Source organism: Lactuca sativa, chromosome 4 (assembly GCF_002870075.4).
Source record: "Lactuca sativa cultivar Salinas chromosome 4, Lsat_Salinas_v11, whole genome shotgun sequence".
Lineage (NCBI taxonomy): Eukaryota > Viridiplantae > Streptophyta > Magnoliopsida > Asterales > Asteraceae > Lactuca > Lactuca sativa.
In genome coordinates, this window is record NC_056626.2 from 247,544,404 (window position 1) to 247,558,136 (window position 13,733).

Here is a 13,733-nt window from a genome sequence, read left to right on the forward strand (position 1 = left end):
ACAAAATGGACAAGGAAGGTAATGTCATAAGGAACAAGGCTCGTCTGGTTGTTAAGGGATACTGTCAGGAGGAAGGGATAGATTACGAAGAGACGTTCGCTCCAGTAGCTAGGCTAGAATCGGTTAGAATATTTCTGGCCTATGCTGCTCACAAAAACTTTGAGGTCTTCCAAATGGACGTCAAGTGTGCATTTCTCAATGGAGAACTTGAAAAAACTGTGTATGTGGAGCAACCTCCTGGGTTCGTGAACGAAAAGTATCCAAATCATTGTTATATTCTGGATAAAGCTGTGTACGGCCTTAAACAAGCTCCGAGGGCTTGGTATGAAACGCTTACAAAATTTTTAAAGATGTCCAAATTCAAACAAGGTTCGGTTGACCCAACCTTCTTTCGCAAAAAGGAAGGTAACCACCTTATGATAGTTCAAATTTATGTCGAAGACATCATCTTTGGCTCTACGAATCCCAGCTTAACAGCTGAATTCAGAAAGTTGATGGAGACTAAGTTTGAAATGAGCTCAATGGGTCCTATTAATTTTTTCCTGGGTTTAAATATAAGAGAGGGACCCGAAGGCATCTTTATCAATCAGGAAGCTTACACAAAGACTCTCCTAGCGAAGTTTGGAATGATGGGAGACTCAAAAGTCAAAGTCCCAATGGCATTCGGCACCAAGCTGACCCCTTCACTGGATAAACCGGCTGTCGACATCACGCTCTATCGTCAAATGATCGGCTCGTTGATGTATCTAACTGCTAGCAGGCCTGATATCATGTTTTCTGTATGTTATTGTGCTCGATTTCAGGCTAACCCACGCGAACCTCACATGCTGGCAGTGATGAACATCCTACGCTATCTCAAGCGAACCGCCTCCTTAGGTCTATGGTATCCATCCAATTCAGGCTTCTTCGTTCAAGCCTATTCTGATGCTGACCTTGGAGGATGTGGACTCGACCGCAAAAGCACAACTGGTGGCTGTCAATTTCTTGATGGGAAATTGGTCAGCTGGCAATCCAAGAAACAAACATGTGTGTCGCTATCTACTGCTGAAGCGGAATATATTGCTGCGGCATCCTGCACATCACAAGTGATTTGGATCCAGAGTCAACTTCGAGACTATGGACTCAATATGAAGAAGATCCCACTATATTGTGACTCTGAAAGTGCAATTAGGATCTGTCATAACCCAGTGCAACACTCTAAAACCAAACACATAGCACTGAGGTATCACTTCATCAAAGATCATGTGGAAGATGGTAATGTCGAAGTTCACTTCGTAAGAACCACTGATTAACTGGCTGACGTCTTTACAAAAGCTCTTCCAGAAGCATCGTTCAATAAAATATTGCAAGGGCTAGGAATGATGGAATCAGAGTCAGTACCTCACACTACCTCTCAATCTCAAACGTAAGAAGCGAATACAACCGAACGTTCGGGTTCGGTTCAACCATTTCACTCGCTCATTTCTTCAAAGGTAGTTTTTCTGAGTTGTATATTTCTTGTGCAAAATTTGTTTTTCTTTATGTGAAAAGTTTTTTTTATTGCATATCTAAACTCCTTGGTTTCTTAGAAATTTTCCAAAACCGAAACCTCCATAAGGTTCGGGTTCGGTTTTCCAAAATTTTGTTGAACCGAAACCAACCGAAGGTTCGGGTTCGGTTTTTCAAAATTTTCCTGAGCCGAAACCTCCAGAAGGTTCGGGTTCGGTTTTCCAAAATTTTGTTGAACCGAAACCAACCGAAGGTTCGGGTTCGGTTTTTCAAAATTTTCCTGAACCGAAACCAACCGAACGCTCGGGTTCGGTTTTTCAACTTTTTCCAACCGAAACCAACCGAACGTTCGGGTTCGGTTTTTCAATTTTTTTTTTCCAAAGTTTTTTTTAATCATATTTTTTTTCTTTTAACTCTTTTATAATTTTTTTTTACGTCTTATTTTTAATTTTAATTTTTATTTTTATTTTCAATTTCAAAAACTCCAAAAATATTTTATTTCTTTTTGTGTGCTCATTCGTTTATGGGGATATATTCGATGACTTACTTAAGTATCCCTAGAAGCATGCTGCTGTATGTGTCCCAAGCCTCATAAGATTTTGAATAATTGCCTTCATGACCTGGTATACACAAACCTTGTCTTCCCAATAAGGCTAACTCATTTATTCTAATCGTGAGCTACCTCACACTCTTCTCACATGAGTTAAGAGTATCCTGCTTGGTCCTTTTGTTCGCAGCAGAGGTACTATGTCTTCTTTCACCATCCCCATTACACTTCTCCATAACATTCGTTTCATCACTGTAACCCTTGAGACTCTCAGCATCTACCACTGAGGTTTATGGTTACACAACATCTGTGTTTATGATCTTAGCTACGTGCCACTACGACCTAAGTGAAACCCAAAATTCAACACCAACGAATTGACGGTGACCAATTAAGTTGATCAAGTTTTCACCAATGAATTGACGAATGTACCTTCATGAAATCTCAATTTCTTTTCTTTTTGCGTGGTTCCAATGAAATTGTTACACACCATGACATTTCTTCCCAAGGGATCCGGTTTTAAATTTTTATCTGAGATTTCATTTTAATCCAAGCCACTACAAAATCAACTCAAACCTACTTGTTCAACAGACTACACTGGTCTCACAAGTACTTTGTTCACATTCGTTCTTATATCAAGTATTGAATTGTTGAATCAAAGCGAAACCACCCTTAATTACCTTAATTAAAAGAAGCCTTTCAACATTTCTTAATAATTGTTTGATCGTAATTCAACGGGATTCCACACTAACACTTTGGGGTCTCTCTTGACCTTGAAGGAAGAGATTCGTGCCCGGGATCATCAGTTTCGTGTCATTATTGACATCACAGATTATCCTAAAAAGAGTTGCTTTATTTCTTTATTTTTTTTACACTCTTTGCACGAAAATCCTAGATTTTCCAAAATTCCGTTACTAATTATTTTACAGGCTGGATATTTACTGGATGGTTACAAATGAAGTTGTGGTCGAAAATTAGCCACGTGGATCATAAAGTGGAAACAGCCGTTTAAAAGAGAATTAGACAAAAAGTTGCTGACTCGGCGGGAGTTAAATGGATAGAAATTCAAACGACGGTAAAAAGGAGGGCGCGTGAATTTGAAGCGGCCGCGCTTTTTCTGACACTTATTGGACGCGTATGCAGTATTGAAGCGTCATCCATCTGGCATTAATGACGCGTGTGGAAATGGAAACGGTTCCTCTCTCTGAACCGGCGCTTATTGGGCGGCGTGATCCTAGGAATCTGACACTCTCTCTCCTACGTGATCATCGCACGTCCCAACTGTCACCAATCAGTCATTCCAAAAACCCGTTTCGTATTTCCATAAGAGATTTGAAACGATTTTTCTCTCTCCTATCACCTACTATAAAAACCCATCAACACCACCTTTTACCTCTTTACTGCCTCATAATTTCCAAAGAAAAAAAAAATACTTCCAAACTCTCTCCCGGTTATCTTTTTCTCCAAACCTACAACAATGGCTGAATCCTCTTCCGTCCATGCTACTTCTCAGATTCTTCCCATCAGACCCCAGCAATGCCTTGTCATCGATCTGAATCCACTGGCATATGATCCATACATGTCGGCGGTCATCGAATGCCTCAAGCACTCCCAGCTTGCTACTGCATTATCCAGAATTGAAACGGTGCCAATGGTGGCTCTATCTCAGGTCTATGCGACGGCCTACTACGACAAGGGCGTCGACAGGGTATTTTTCGAAGTGGCGGAACACAAGACGTCGATTTCTCGTCCCCGCTTCTGCACCATGCTTGGGTTTGCTGCTGACCCATCGCGTGTTCACCCGGAGACGATTCCGGTTGGTATGCTCTACAACATGTTCTATAACATGGGCTACACGGAAGTTCTCACCTCCGTCGCCAGGTTCAAGAAATCCTGCCTACCACCCCTGTGGAATGGGCTATTTACAGTTCTCTTCAAGGGACTGTCAGAAAGGAGCTCAGGATCGGACGGGGCCAGTCGTCTTTTCCTGTCAATTATGTATGGGGTGTACAACGGGATCAATCTGGACTATGGATTTGTCCTTTGGCAACAACTGATTCAGAGCCTTTCTTCCACTTCTCGACACTCCGAAGTGTCGCTGGCCCGGTTCTGGATCTTGATCACCAGATGGGCTATGGACAAGTTTAACGTTCCCACAGCCGACAGTGCACCGATGTCTTCTATTGGTACCTTTCATACCAAGAAGATCATCGTATCCGATGCCTCCAAATTCTCCTTCATTGGCTCTATCCCGGAGTCGATGTATGCTGATGTGCCAGCAGATAGCCGATTGATTAAAACGATCAAGGAGTTTCAACCATCTGGTCCGAGGGAACTGACACCGGACATGCTGCGATCAATTCATGATGCCGACAAACCAGTGGCCAGGGGTAAAAAGGCAGACAAAGGGAAGAAACCATCCAAAGCCCCAAAACCTTCTCCAAAGAAGCGTAAACAACAGAAATCTGCTTCATCCCCACAACCGAAAAGGAGGAAGACTCAACCGAAGCGAAAGCTCATCATACCCTCCTCTTCAAGCGAATCCGAAGGTGGGAGTTCGGACTCTGAGGGATCACAAGGAGACGAATCTCCACAACGAGGCAACACACCCCCTCGGTCCCCAACCCCGGAGATGGAACTTCACCAATCACCAGTTCCTTCCCCTCCACCCACAATACCTATTTCCATTCCCACCATAAACCCTACTATACCACCAACCTCATTCCCTATACCTCCACCCATATTCACCACATCAACCGAAACACCACCTGTAACCGAAACCCCTCCCGTTACCGAACCTCCACAAACCGAAACCCATACACCACCACCACCCGAAACTAATCCCCCACCCACTCAACCTGAACCAACCAAACCCACAACACCCCCAGCTTCACCACTACCTCAATCTCCAGAGGACGCCTCCGATGGCGATGATCAATACCTTGGTGGTGATCACATGAACTTTGATTCGGTCTACTATAGTCCGTTTCAAGTTCAGAGTGATGAGGAGGATGATGCTCCAGTGACAAAGAAGCATCTCTGCGAGCTTAACGAGAAGGTTGATCAATTTCTCGCCTCCTCTTCCAACCAGCAGTCATCCTTATCTGAAGCTGCCCTTCAGAAAATAGTTGATGCCTTCTCCCGGGCTCAACATGATTCAATGGCCTCAGCAACTACTGCGATAGACGCCTCCACCCGAGCCTGTGAGGCTGCGACCGAAAAAGTCGATAAACTATTCAATGACGCTACAATCCTGCTGCAGTCTATGCAGGAAAGCGCCGAAGCCACGAAAACAACTCTGGAACCAGTTGTTCATCAATTGGCCCAGTTTGTAAAGACGGAGTTTTCCTCGTTCGCTACCCTCAGACAGAACCTTAGCGACGACAACTCGGCACTCTGTGCCTCCATCGATGCCCGCTTGGCAAAGCTACAAGAGGATCTTGCAGCTGAAAATTCACTGATGGACGTCCTGGCGAGTAAGACTACCGCCCTTAAGGTCAAGAGCACCCAACTTTCCAACTCCGAACAACAATTGTAAGCTCTTCGATCCGAGAGGGAAGTCATAAAGACGTGTGTTTCGGATGTCCACGCCGCTCTCTCAAACATCCTGGAAGCACACGACCCCATCCTTAATCACTCAGTGAGGCGTACCCTCGCTGAGAAACTCTCTCCGGGCATGGACCTCTTGAGTAAAATTGAAGGCCTACCCAGTTTCGTGTCCATTCCGAAACAAGGGGGAGATGAGAAGAAAGGATCGAAACCACCTCCTTCCTCCAAAGCTACTCACACAACCGAACCAACCCCAACTGGTCATGCCTCGGGTTCGGGTGTGAAGAACAAAGGCAAAAACATAGCAGAGGGAGGAGATAAAGATGAAGATGAAGATGAAGACAAGGAGACTATTGCGGACATGTTAAAGAGAAAGAACAGTCGCAATACTGATGACGATGTCAGTCGTGTGGCACGTGAAGCTGAAGAAGCCGAACGTAAACAAAAAGAAGCCCACGATCTCCTTGAGAGCCGAAAGCTGCTCTTCCCTGCCTGGACCAGGGATCGGTTGATAAAAGAGGCCATAGAGACTCCAAGAATACTATGGCTCGAGCCGGTGATATCATTCGACTGCAACAACTCGGTCGATTCGCAGTTTGATATGCCGCTGACTCGAAAGGCGTTCATCTTCCACGCCTTCTCTAACATTTTCGAAGTTCCGCATCCGAACGATGAGCTTGACAGGGAGCTCATTGACTTCTACCTGGAGGCCGCTCGCCCTCAATACCTTACATGGAGCGCCCAGAAGATTGTCAATGTTCAGGTGATGAAGCCTTTTGCCGTGGGGAGATTCACAAACGTGAAGTTCAAGCTTATCCGAGGATCTGCAAGAACTGCTCACATGATCTCTCTGGCGGATCTGCCCAATCTGAACCCTCATGATTGGATAGTCTTGTACAACATCCTGCTGACAAACGAAGCCGAATATGGTCCCATCTTAGACCATGTCAAAAGGATGCTGGCATGCTATATCATGGAGGTGGCCCTAATGGATCAGGAGGTTGCCACAGTTTTTAAGAAGAAACCGAAAGTCAAGCCTGTGGGATCGGCCAGTGATCTAAACACAATGCAAACGGGCAAGATAGATTCGAGGCAAAACTCTGTGATGTTCACCAGAGCCGAAGGACAGAAATGTCTGTTCGCTTTAGCTGACAAGCACCTCTACACCACAACTTGCTTGGAGCACGTCCTATCAATCGTCAAGCGGTGTAAGGACAATTCGGCTGATGACATCAAGTACTTCGATGATATGATCAATTGGTACATCCGGTTTAGACAGACCATCCTTTCCATAACCAAGTGTCTGTTTAGTACCGTGAAGAAGAAGGTACCAGCTTCAGCCGCCGGCCCAAGTAAGAAGTGAAGGTCTCGCTCCAAATTGACGCAAAGGGGGGAGATTGTTGGGCTGAAGTTCTATTAAATGTTGCGTCTTTTGGGCTCGTAGATTAGCCTTGTATTCTCCGGTTTGGGCCTGTCCAACCGAGAGCCTTTTATGTATTGTATATAAGTTTAATGCTTGCATGCATATTAGGTTAAGATTCTAGAAATTATCGATATAGCGATTTATCAAGAGTACAATATTTTTCCAGTAATCGTTCTTGTAATCTTCCAATCCTTTACAGTTGATGTTCTTAATCGAGCTCTTCTAAGGATTTTATTTAATCATTCGACATGATTGATTCAAGCTGTTTTGTTCTTAATATTTCTTTCTGGTTTGCTATTATTATTGCGTTCTTGCTGTTTCTTATTCATATACTTGTTCAAGATCTAATCGATCTTCATAGATTAAAAGTTATTTTAATCCCATCACTTATTAAGACTTTCGATGAACGGTATGCCATGGTGAGTGAGGCTGCTGCTACTGCTACTACCGCAGGTGTGGTTGATGCCAGGCCTCAGGGAGGTGACTCGTTGTTGTTTCAGGAGTTCAGCAACACGTAGCCACCTGAGTTTGATGGGACGCAAGATCCGATCGCTGCTATGAGATGGATTGCTGATATTGAGGGATGCTTCTACACGTGTTCATGTCCGGAGTATCTGAGGGTTCGATTCGCGTTGAACCAACTTCGCTTGGGAGCGAAGGACTGGTGGAAGTTCGTGACGGCAAGCTTCACTATTGCAGAGATTTCAGAGGTGACTTGGGAGAGGATCACCACCATGTTCAGAGATGAGTATGTTCCCCCGGTGGAGAGGGAACGGTTGGTTCAAGAGTTCTTGACCCTCAAGCAGGGTACTGATTTTGTTACTGTGGTTACCAGGAAGTTTCTTGAGAGGGCGATGTTCTGCTCTGAGCAGGTGTCTTCTGAGCAGGCACGTATGAGCCGGTATTTGGGCATTTTGAGGAGAGACATTCGGGAGTTCGTGTCGAACACGACTTACCGGACATTTGTTGAGATCTAGGAAAATTCCTAGAAGAGGGAGATTGAGTTGGAGACTCAGGCCAGGGAGGAGGCCGAGTCTCAGAGGATGGATCGGCGGCCGGTACAGTCTCAGCCGGTAGCCAAGCAGGCCAAGTCCGCTGATACAAGATATGGAGGCCAGAACGGCCGCACTTGTGGAAGTGTGGCAACGGTCATGATGGGGTCTGTCGATCGGTTGCTTGCTACAAATGTGGCAAGGAGGGGCATATCGCCAAGGATTGCCCCAAGGGATTTATGGTTTGCTTCCATTGCAACCAGACTGGCTATCGGATGGCCGAGTACCCGCAATTACATCAGGGGTCAGCATATGGATATGCACCTGCTACTAGGGTTACCGAGGTTCGGCCAGTGAAGGCCGAGACACCAAAGGCTCGCGGGAGAGCTTTCCATTTGACAGCGTAGGAGGTCCGCACAGCACCCGATGTTGTGGCTGGTGTGTATCCTTCATTTATTTATGTTGAGTTGAGATTTTGTGCTTATATGATGTTATGCGTAAGTACTTTTCTTGTAAGTTTTGTACCTGCCTTAGTGTTATTTGACTCGGGTGCGAGTAGATCATTTGTGTCGGTTACGTTTAGTCGGCACATCAGTAGCAGACGTGAGGGATTGAGTCGACCTCTACGAGTTTCCATAGGTGACGAGTGAGCGGTATATGCTACAGGTGTGATACGGGGATGTGTAGTCCAGATCTTCGGTATTGAGTTTCCGATAGATCTGGTACAGATAGCGATGGGGGACGCGTGTGTCATAGTGGGCATGGATTGGTTGAGCTGATATGGGGCTGTTATAGACTGCGAGCGTCAGTTGGTGACGATACGAGACCTCAGTGGGGTAGTACATATGGTTTACGGTGAGGGTACTCGTTCTGAGTCAGCGTTTTGTCCGGCTGCCAGAGCGAGACAAAGTTTACAGCAGGGCTGAAGCGGGTTTGTAGCCTATGTGATGGACACACAAGGGGCCGCCGAGGGGCCATGTTCGGTGGATGACGTATCGATAGTGCGTGAGTTCCGGGATGTTTTTCCTGATGAGTTGTCGGGTGTGCCTACAGAGAGGCAGGTAGATTTCCGCATCGATTTGGTTCCGGGGGCAGCGCCTATCGCCAAGGCGCCTTATCGCCTTGCGCCGCCAGAGATGCAGGACTTATCCTCGCAGCTTCAAGAGCTGCTAGGGAAAGGGTTTATTCGACCGAGTAGTTCCCCTTGGGGAGCACCGATCCTTTTTGTCAAGAAAAAGGATGGTTCACACCGGATGTGTATTGATAACCGGGAGTTGAACAATTTAATGGTCAAGAACCATTATCCATTACCGAGGATCGATTATTTGTTCGATCAGTTATAGAGAGCGTCTTGGTTCTGCAATATTGATTTGAGGTTTGGATATCATCAGATGAGAGTGCATGATGAGGATGTCCAGAAGATAGCGTTCAGGACTCGATACGGGCATTATGAGTTTGTGGTTATGCCTTTCGGGCTCACCAAGGCACCGGCAGCGTTCATGGATCTCATGAACAGGGTGTGCAGGCCAATGATGGATCGTTCGGTGATCGTGTTCATTGATGATATACTGGTGTATTCGAGGACCACAGAGCAGCATGAGGAGCATTTGAGGAAGATCCTCGGAATTTTGAGGTCGGAGAGGCTTTACGCCAAATTCTCCGAGTGTAATTTCTGGTTACGAGAGGTCCGGTTCCTAGGACACCTCGTCAACAAGGATGGGATATTGGTCAATCCGGCCAAGATTAAGGCGGTGATGAGTTGGGAGGTGCCGAGGTCCCCTTCGGAGATCAAGAGTTTTCTGGGATTGGCAGGTAATTATCGTAGATTTCTCAAGGATTTCTCCAGGATTATCGTGCCTCTCACCAGGTTGACCCGGAAGGGTGTTGCTTTTTCATGGGGTCCGGAGAAGCAGACCTCGTTTGAGACACTTCGCCAGAAGTTATGCGAAGCCCCTGTGTTATCCCTCCCGGAAGGGATGGAGGATTTTCTGGTGTATTGTGACACATCGATATCGGGGTTGGGTGCAGTGCTTATGTAAAGGGGGCATGTGATAGCGTATGCATCGTGGCAGTTGAAGCCTCATGAGACGAGGTATCCCACCCACAATCTGGAGTTGGGGGCAGTGGTGTTCGCCGTCAAGATCTGGCATCATTATTTGTATGGGGTTCGGTGAACCATATACACAGACCGCAAGAGTTTGAAGTATTTAATGGATCAGCCCAATCTGAATATGCGTCAGAGGAGATGGTTGGACGTGGTAAATGATTACGATTGTGAGATCCTGTACCACCCAGGCAAACCTAATGTTGTAGCTGATACGCTGAGACAAAGAGTGGAGAGTGCCACGATTCGAGGCACTTGTATGATATTGACAGTGATGACTCCGGTGTTGGACACCATTCGGGAGGCCCAAGCTGAGGCCGTGAGATCGGAGAACCGCAAGAGGGAGTGGGTGATTGGACAGGTACCTGGGTTTGTTACCGATAGTCGAGGGCTGAACACCTTTCAAGGTCAGATTTGGGTGTCGTATGTAGGCAGGGCACGTAACATTCTGATGGAGGAGGCACATAGATCGAAATTCTCGATCCATCCTGGGGCCACAAATATGTATTTGGACCTGAAGAAAGATTATTTGTGGCCCTATATGAAGAGGGATGTCGCGTGGTTTGTCGAGAGGTGCCTGACCTGTCGCAAGGTTATGGCCAAGCACCAGCATCCGCACAGCATGTTGCAGCCACTTGAGGTTGCCCAGTGGAAGTGGAAACAGATTTCCATGGACTTCATCACCAAATTACCTAGGACCGCGAGGGGTATTGATGCAATTTGGGTGATCGTCGACCGGTTGACGAAGAGCGCGCATTTTCTTGCTATTAGTGAGAGCTCTTCTACCGAGAGGTTAGCAGAGTTGTATGTGAGGGAGTTGTCATCGCGTCATGGGGAACTGATCTCGATCGTGTCAGATCAAGATGTACGTTTCACTTCCAGGTTCTGGAAGAAGTTCCACGAGGAGTTGGGTACGAGGTTGTATTTCAGTACCACCTACCACCCCCAGTCGGACAGACTGAGTGAGCAGATGATTCAGACGCTCGAGACATGCTCCGAGCATGTGTGTTGGACTTCGGAGGAAATTGGGACATGTATCTGCCATTGGCTGAGTTTTCATAAAACAACAACCACCATTGTAGTATTGGTATGCCTCCCTTTAATTTGTTGTATGGGAGGAGGTGTAGGACTCCCATTTGCTGGGGAGAGGTAGGGCAGCGTCTGATGGGTAGCACTGAGATAGTACTTCAGACAGTAGAGCATATACATCAGGTTAGACAGAAGTTACTGACAGCTCAGAGTCGTCAGAAGAGTTATGCGGATCGGCGAAGATCCGAGCTGGAGTTCGAGGTGGGGGACTTCGTACTCCTGAAAGTATCTCCTTGAAAAGGAGTGATCTGATTCAGGAAGAGAGGCAAGCTAGGGCCCCGTTACATCGGTCCATTCAGGGTGACTACAAGGGTGGGCAAGGTAGCATATCGGTTAGAGCTACATGCGGAGTTGAGCCAGATTCATGATACCTTCCACTTGTCGCAGTTGAGGAAATGTATAGCCGACGAGTCGGCGGTGGTACCTTTGGAGGATATTCAGGTGGATGTGAGTCTGAGTTATGCGGAGATTACAATCGCGATCCGAGATCGAAAGATCAAGGTTCTGAGGAACAAGGAGGTGTGACTGGTGCAAGTCTAGTGGCAACATTAGAAAGGGTCCGAGCTAACCTGGGAGCCAGAGTTGGACATGCGGGAGCATCATCTAGAATTGTTTGTTTCGCAGGACTTCGAGGGAGAACTTTGATTCTAGTGGGGGAGAATTGTAACATCTGGATTCCCAGGTATCTTATTTTATGTATTTATATTGAATTTTAGAGAGGGACTCGGCGAGTGGATGCTGAGACTCGCTGAGTGGGATCGCGCATGTTCTGGTCTAGTTTAATGAAGGACTCGGCGAGTCCATGTTGCTTAATGAAACCCTAATTTCTCGGGTTTGGGACCTATTTAAGGACCCTTATAGCCACCATTTGTGGCTACCAGACCCTTGAGAGAACCCCTAATAGTGCTTGAGCTTTTGTGAGAGAGAAGAAGCCATTATTTTACCTTTTTGGGTTGGTTTTTGCAAGAAGAAGTTGATTCCAGCTTAAAGGATGCCAAGGAGGTTGCATATTTGTGGATTTCAAGAAGAGGGAATCATCTTTGAGGTAGCATATCGATCCTCTTCCTGTTTTGTTAAAGAATCCATGGATCTAGGGTTTTCTATACCCTTTATTGGGATAATTGTGAGAGATATGGTCCCTTATCATTTTTCGGCTTCAGATCTGGACACATAGTGGTCCAGAGGACCTTATCCATCTTACTTTATGATGAGTTATGAAAGTATTGGACTTAGGATGCATGAGTATCAAGTTCGAACCTTTAGGTGTTTATTGAGCTTGGGAAGGTCAGATCTATGGACTAGAGGAAAAGATCTGAACTCAGAAGGTCATTTGAGTGTGAGCATGGAATGAACTCACCGAGTCCATGAGCGGACTCGACGAGTCGAGTCGGGGTTAACTCGCGATTCGTGTCAAGTGTAGGTCGTCGAGTTGAAGAATGACCCGACGAGCCAAGAGAGTCCGAAAAGATTTAGAGGACCCGTATGCACTCGCCGAGTTGCCGTTGTGCACTCGACGAGTTGGGTCAAAGTTTAACCGTTGGTTTTCGTTGACTTTAGGGTTCTGGTCAACACTATTTCAGGAGAGTTCAGGGTAGGGTAGAATGGCCTTCTACGCATTTTGTAGAGATGAGATCATGGGAGAGTATTGATCGGGAATGTTATTTGAATAATAGGAGGAGGCTAGGTCGGGACGTTGGGCACGAGAGTTTATTCGACTTGATTGAAGTGAGTCTTCTCACTATACTGTACCTGGAAGTGTAGCTATGTGTGACTGGGAGGTCTTGTATGATATGATGTATGTGATATATGCGGTTATGTCATATGTGTGTGCTATGTATGTTATGTATGATAAGGACCGGAAGGTTAAGATGATATTTATGTATGTGCTATGTATGTTACGTATGATAAGGACTGGAAGGTCAAGATGATATGAATTGGAAGGTCAATTTGGGTAGGACCGGAAGGTCGATATGGGTAGGACCGGAAGGTCTACCGGGATTTGGGACAGATGTCCCCTGAGACACATGGATCAGAAGATCCTACAGAGTTATGGTCTGGAAAGGCGTATGTGGGGTATGTGGTATTTTGTGGAACTCACTAAGCATTTATGCTTATAGTTGTTATGTTATGTGTTTCAGGTACGAGCGAGGATCGCAGGAAGGCGCCGACATGATCCATACACATTTATAGAGTTTATCATATTGAGATCTTGGTACATGTTTTGTTATGTTACAGTGGACACATTATGTTTTTATGATTGTCGTCTCAATGAAAGTGTGTTTTAAAAATGAAAATTAGTTTTGAAAAAAAATTACGTCGTTACAAGTTGGTATCAGAGCCTTGGTTTGAGGGATTCAGATTCATCTTCGGACGAATCTGAACTCAAACTGAGGAACTGTGAAAGTTTTTCATAAAATAAACAATTTTTATAAACGAGTAAAAGGTTTTTGGGAAAGACAGAAAGGAGCAGTGTGTACGATCAGCCAGCGCCGAAACGGTGATTTCCAAAAATACCCTTACATTGTGTGTTATGACATATGTTAT